The following is a 7,422-nucleotide window of genomic DNA, read 5'->3' as shown; positions in this document are numbered from 1 at the left end:
TACCTTTGGGTTACCCAGTAATCTTTGCATGATTCTTTTCCCTGATATAATAATACGTCCACTCTGATCTTTTAAGATTCCTGCTCTGGACCTGGACTTAAACATTTCAATTACTTCTATCTTTGCCCTATTGTGAATAATGCTGCTGTGAACATAAGGGACAAATATCTCTGTGATCCAACTTTCAAATATCTTGGATATATACCCAGAAATGAATTGCTGGACCACATGGTAAATCAATTTTTTTTTTTGAGGAGCTACTATTTACTTACCATAGCAGCTGCACCATTTTACATTCCCACCAACATTGCACAAGAATTCCAATTTCTCTACATTTTCACTAATGCTTATTAATTTCAAATATCATCAGTATTTTAATTTATTCTTTATAGGAGTCTTCACAAGCAACATCTTTTGTTGAAATAAGAGTTCTGGAACAAGGTGACATTTTTGTAAGTTTCTTAGTTTGTGATTCCGATTCACTTCTGATTTTAAAATGTTTTGTTTCATGATATTTGTTTAAATAAGCATAGTTACATTGAATTCGTGTTTGGTCTTATACTTGGCCTATAATATAGAAATCATGATTTATATATAAACTAAGAATAAAAGCAAACTTATGACTTATGTAATGCTCTGTAGTTTACAATGGGTCTTTAAGTCTTTGGTAATATTCTCATACTGATTCTCTGCTCTATAACTAGTCTTTCTCGAATGCAAATCTGATCATTTAACTGTAACTTAAAGATTTTGATGATTTTCTATTGCCTATATAATAACTCAAACCTCTTCAGCATGGCAAATCATTCTCTCTAGTTGCATTTTTCTCCCACCCTTCATTTCAGTCAAATCAAACTGCAAGTACTTTGCTGACTATTCCAAAGCAAACCTCTGAGTGTTTATTTATGTGCTTCCTTCTGCTTAGAATACCCTTCGCAAATCACACCCCAGATTCACTGAGAAATATTTCTCATACTTTACCAAGACTCAAGTGGTGCCTTTTTTCATGATGTCTGTCCTATCTCTCTCCCATGGTGTCAGCGAGCTGTCCTTCTAGTCAAATTCTCACAAAGTAGAGGTGACCTCTCCTTTCTGAGTGCTGTGACCAGGACAAGTCTTCTCTATGAGACTCACTTCATTTTACTACATTGCTCATGTCTTTCTTTTGAGACTGTGGACTCCTTGAGGGTAAGGTCTGAGTCTAGTATAATTCTGATCTGTCTTAGTGACTGACACTTAATAGATGCTCAATAAATGTTGAATGAACAATTAAGTAAATGAAGGGGTGGATCTGTGAGTAGATGGCCAGAGGTGATAAGATAAATATTAATATTCCTGCAAGATAAAAATGATTTAAGAAACATCTCAGGATCAAAGCACATTAACTTGGAGACTAAAAATCAAATCCAGATCTTCTAACTTAATGGTTATTTCTCTCCACAATGTTGCCTTCTAAATTGAAAATGCCAACATTAAAAACACTGCATAAAGGGATATATTTTATTTACTAATGTATTTATTTGTTTGTTCAAATTATTGATCTTTTAATAGACGGATATAAAACTAATCTGATTCCTTCAACATATTTAATTGGGTTTCTTTCCTGATGTTCCTGCCTGTCTCATTATGAATGACTTCATTAAAACAAGTCAAGTTTCCTTGTAGTTTTGGTAATAAAATCTTCATATTAATATCATCAATATCCAAGGAGTTACAAATATTTGCAAATTCTTCCTTCAAATTATATCTCACAATGATTTTTTTCCCTCCCATTTTCCCTACTGCCTTCCCAGTGATAATGAAAGTGCATGGACCCAGAGACATTGGCCTGTGTTGGCCTGTGTTGGCCTGTTAGGATTGTCACTATTTATTTAGTTAGTTAGCATTGTTGCTTTATTTTTTTCCTTATATTTTTGTATAGTGGTTGATTTCTCCTCTCAGGTGTAGTCCCCATAAAATTCCCACCACCTTTTCACCCATGAACCATCACCATAGTCCCTTGTGCTCCTCCCTCCCTGCTTTTGACCCCCTCCCTTCCCCTCCCCTTCTGTAGGTCTCAGATCTCTAATTTGCCTGCTAATTTTGTCTTTCTGACCCCTTGCTCAGTTTTCCTATATTCCTTCTACAACTGAAAGCATCTGATATTTTTCTTTTTCCATCTGACTTATTTCACTGAGCATAGCTCCATCTATGTTGCTGTGAATGGTATGGGTTTATCTTTTTTGATTGCTGAATAGTATTCCATTGTGTATATATATCGCATCTTCTTGATCCATTCATCTGTTTTGGGACATTTAGGTTGTTTCCATATCTAAGGTGTTGTAAATATCGCTGCAGTAAACATAGGGTCACTCCCTATTTAAATGACCTCATCCAAGCCACTTCACTGGTACAAGGCCCAATTCCCTCACTTAAAAAATGAGAATTAAATCCATTTGATAGCATTACTATGAGGATTAAGTGAGATAATATACATCCAATGCCCGGCATATAATGAGGTATGCAAAGCATGTCAATTCCCTCTTTACTAAATTCAGTTCATCAAAAAAAATTAGATCCTTGTATTTTTTAGAATGTGATTAGATCTATGCAAAGAGCAGATCTTGTTTTCTGCTCTTTGAGAGTTCTTTCTTAAAGGCAAAGATCAATCTCATTCATCTTTCCCATTCTCTTACATATTCTAAACAAATTTTTCCTGGTTGCTAATTACTTTCAACAGGCATGCGTGTTTATAAATTACTTTTCCATAACTTTTATGGGATATCATCATTATATAGCTCAAAAGAAGAAATGCCTACTCCTAGAACTGCCAGTGGGCACCAGAGGACTGAATATGGCTTTGCATGTAGTCAGTATGCGGGGCTTTATGGAAAGGACCCAAGAAGAGAATCAGAAGCAAAGCTCTGATTTTACAGTGACTCCATTCTTGATGAGTTCTGGAGGAATGACGCTTAAAGATTAAATCACAGTCTTCTCAGAGTTAGTTGCTACTAGAAATCTAATATATACTGTATTTAATTTTTGGTTTGCAGATATGTAATGAAAGCACCATTTTCAAATGAATATTTGCATGTCCTCTCATCGTCTAAACAAGTATGGGTTTTTAGATTAAAGATATCTGTGCTGTCTCACAACACAAGAATCTTTCATGTATTGAGTACCAAACACAGAGACACTGCATTAGTGTGTGTTTTCCTATTTGATACTCAAGCTATCCTGCAGCTTAATATTATCCACATTTCAAACATTTTAAAAAGCAAAAAGCTTGGCTTCAAGATTTGGCTCTGAGTTCCTTAGGTAGTAAATTGCAGAAACAGGATTGATAGTGAATTCTATCTGATTCTGAAACTCCTGCTCTTGAAGTGTAGCAGTATTTCCAATGAAGAGATAAAAAAATAGGAACATGGAAAAAGCTGGAATGATATATATAAATAAAAATAAGGTCCATCAGTAGCACAGTTAGTATAATTTTTATCATTGAACAATTTAGCTGTATATCCCAGAAAATTATGGTACCTTATGAGGAAAAAATTATTATAAAATTTTTCTTTAGGCAGAACCTAAAGTTGATCAGCAAAATACTTTTACAATAACTATAAATGTTGAAAAAGACCAAAATGTTTTATTTTTATTTTTTCTTATGTTGAAGGATATTTATTCAGAGTTCTTTTTTGACAGTTTGAAATAGATATTGAGCTGCTCATTGTAGCACTGTTTGCAATGCTAAGAAATGGAAAATGTCCTAACATCAAATGGTTTGAAAATAATTAAACTAATCATGGAAGTGTCTGTTGAAATATTATTTTTTAATAGATTGTTGATAGTTCTATTTATTTATATTGCCTCCACCAAATGCCCTGTGCCCATACCCCATCTGCCTCCATGCTCCATCTCCTCCAAGGCCAAAACATTTTAAATAATAATAATAGCTATATTAGACTAGCCAAACTGTCTGTCTGTCTGTCTGTCTGTCTGTCTCCCCTCCCAAGAGGTTCTCTATTTTTCCCTCCACATTTACCTCACAGACCTTCATGTTATCTAGCTTCTGGGTGCTGACTCCCTCAACTGGCTGGTGACCTCCTTCTTAATTCAGTTGTTTACTTTAATGTGTGAAGTAAAAGACTCATGCATATTGATTACTAAGCAAATGGGAATTAGTTTAGATCATCTGCCTTCCAAAACAAAAATATTCTGTTCAAGTTCCAAAAAAATAATAATCACTTATTTTTGCCGTTAGTAAGAATTTCTTAAAGCTTAACAAAAATAGATTATCTGCATTGGATACGTTAAGTTTAATTGGTGGTGTGGCTCATTCCTTTCCTGCTGATTTTGAGAGTTGCAGCTTTGTATGGATTTCAGAGTCCTGTAAACAGTTTAGATTCCCATTTTGACCCTTAGAGATCAAGTGTAGGTCCATTGCTACAGTAGAGTTAATTTTTTAAAAAATTCATGTCTCTGATTTGACCTTTTCTTTTCTCTTGCTTAATTTGATAAAGAGGTACCTCTGATTTTTAGTGACTAAGTGCTCTTGATTTTAGGGCTTGGCAGAAACAGTGGACAACTCATGTGATCTTCATTTGTGCCTGGTAAGAGTACATCCTCGTCCCAAAGTGGCCTCTCAATCTTTCTTAGAAAAATAATAGACTTTGTCCATTTGGTCAACTCACAGGAGCGCATAGACAAGACAGAATTTGTGGCAGCATTCCACAATGTAGAAATCCAAAGAGGGAGATGACCTCATGGGAATAAAAAACTTCTGTTTCAGAATTATTGAAACAATTTAAATAGAATTTAAATATATTTAATTTGACTTGAAATTTTATTGACCTAATTTTTTTTTTCAGGAGTAAATACTTTTTGGTGGAACAAGGGGTTAAGATGCCACCTATGAAGCTCTCTGTAGCCACTGCAGCACGAGTTCTATCCCCAGCCAGGCAGCTGGCTGGGGTACAGCAGACCTTTCCTATCTCACCCGCTGCTACCCTCAGCAGTGTATTTCAGTGGATCTGCCTGTTCTGCTCCCACTCTCTCTGGTGAATCATCTCACCTCCTGCACCTCTGGCCTACACCCCAGCTCTTTTATGCATAAATAAGTAACTCTTCAAAAAAAAAAGAGTAAATACTTTTTTTTTAGTTTGCCATTTTTTGTGTCTCATATTATGGATTTATCCTATTTTAATTGAAACCTTAAAAAGACTAGGGCTTTTTTTCTCATTTTTTCACAAAAGTTTTCAAACTTTTGAAAGTGTATTCAAAGAAGTTTTGGAACTTATGTAACCAGAAACTTCCTTCTAGAATCTGTACAGAGTTAGCCTGCAAGCTGTTTAATATGAGATCAGTTTCTGCCCTCAAGAGTAGGCAAAAATGGTGGAAGCATCTCTTTCTCTTTTAAAATCTTAGAGGATTCCAATTCACTCCCACCCTGCTACAGAATGTATTTTAGGGTGCCCAATGTCTGATATATTTGTATGGAGCAATAACAATTTTAAAAAGAAGGCTCATTGTAAAACCAAAAAGATTATCTGTTGAACCTTGAAGGAAGACAAATTTTGAATAATTGAATAGAGAATGGAGTCTAATATGAGAAAATGATGCGTCTTGTGTTCATAGCTCTATCCCTGGCACATAGGGACCCCTCTAGAACACAGAAGTGTACAACAGAGGTCAGAGGCATAGAACATGACCCAATAAGAGAGAAAGATCCAGAATAGGATCAGAACAGAGACACAGAACTAGATGTCCTACTGATGAGGTTTAACAGTTAACATTTGACCCACACTCCATGCTACCTAAAAATTACTTATTTATAATACTTATAAATAAATACTTATTTTATAAATTGTATATGGCTTTTCCCATTTGGGGTTCATATTTTATTTTCTTTTTTTTTAAAGATTTATTTATTTATGCATACAAGAGCTGGGGTACAGGCCAGAGGTGTGTGGGGGGGTGAGAGGATTCACCAGAGACAGAGTGGGGAACAGAATAGGCAGATTGACCAAAGCACACTGCTGAGGGGAGCAGTGGATGAGTCAGGAGAGGTCTGCTGCGCCATGTGGGTTGCTCCCCAGCTGGCTGAGAATTGAACTAGTGCTGCAGTGGCTGCGGTTAGCTTCATAGCTTGCGTCTTAACCCCTGCACCACCAGGGAGGCCCATTTTCTTTTCTTTTCTTTTTTTTTAAAGATTTATTTATTCACGCATACAAGAACCAGGGTACAGGCCAGACATGCAGGAGGCTGAGAGGATTCACCAGAGACAGATCAGGGAACAGAATAGGCAGACTGATTGAAATACACTGCTGAGGGGAGCAGCGGGCGAGACAGGAGAGGTCTGCCACGCCATGTGGTAACTCTCTGCCGGCGGGCTCGAACCCACGCTGCAGGGGCTGTGGACAGCTTCACAGCACTGTGCTCAACCTCCTATGCCACCAGGGAGCTCCCTCGGGATCATATTTTCTTAACAAATTAATCCTTTTATAGTCCTAATGCAGAATCCTTAAAGCCTTGCCAAGGAGGGCTCATAGGACTAGATGGACCCATATGACTCACAGTTTTCATCCTGGCTCACAGTTTCCTGTAAACAGCTCCTCATACATGCAGTTCACCATGTTGAGAATTAGGCTCTTGGGAGGGTGTTGGGAGGTACATTAACTCTTTCAACTCTACTTTTGGCCCTGAAGTACTCTTCCTCGTGCATTAAACAACTAAACATCCCTGTGTTTATTCTCTGTTCTAGATTAGTGAAGGAGCAGAATGCATTTTTATTCCCAAAACTTTGTTTCTAGCAGAAGCCAGCACTGGATATAGAAGGGCTGCATTAGAGCTGGTGGGAGCCTACCCCACAGAAGAGGCCATCAGGGAGCACCTGGTCAAGCAACAAGTGTGGGATGAGTACAAGGCCCAACTGTTGGCCGTACTGCGGAGGAAAGGAAACGGACCCTCTGGCTCAGCTCACTTTCACTTTTATTGAAGACTCTTAAAAGAGATTGAAAAACACAATTGGAAAGTTATTTCAGTATACACGTAGATAAGCCTTTGTGAGCTCAGGGCATGGATTTATTTAGTGTTGCTTAAGTAAATGATGCCACATCTCAACTTGCCACACCCCCTTGGTAGCCTCCTCATGCCTGGTTAGAGATACTGTTTTTTTCTTTTTTTTTTTTAGGATTTTTTATTCATACATGCAAGAACCGGGATACAGGTCAGACATGTGAGAGGGTGAGAGAATTCACCAGAGACAGAGCGGGGAACAGAACAGGCAGACTGATGGAATATACTGCTGAGGGGAGCAGCGGGCAAAACAGGAGAGCTCTGCTGCACTGTGTGGGATTCTCACCGGCTGGCCGGGACTGAACCTGCACTGCAGAGGCTGCAGACAGCTTCACAGTGCATCACCCAACCACCTGCGTCACCAGGGAGGCC

At 37.8% G+C, this 7,422-nt stretch overlaps 1 long non-coding RNA gene across 1 annotated transcript; it reads left to right on the top strand.

Annotated features, from left to right (window-relative positions):
- Positions 1-431: 431 nt before the first annotated feature.
- Positions 432-6,932, top strand: LOC129144783 (uncharacterized). Its single transcript, XR_008549379.1, has 3 exons — positions 432-452; positions 4,539-4,586; positions 6,737-6,932. It is a non-coding gene; the product is annotated as an uncharacterized LOC129144783 (long non-coding RNA).
- The last annotated feature ends 490 nt before the right edge of the window (positions 6,933-7,422 follow it).

The sequence above is a fragment of the Talpa occidentalis genome, unplaced genomic scaffold (assembly GCF_014898055.3).
Source record: "Talpa occidentalis isolate TD23 unplaced genomic scaffold, MPIMG_talOcc4v2.1 talOcc4.6, whole genome shotgun sequence".
Lineage (NCBI taxonomy): Eukaryota > Metazoa > Chordata > Mammalia > Eulipotyphla > Talpidae > Talpa > Talpa occidentalis.
Note: the sequence above shows the minus strand (reverse complement) of the source record. Positions and strands in the feature narration are given on the sequence as shown.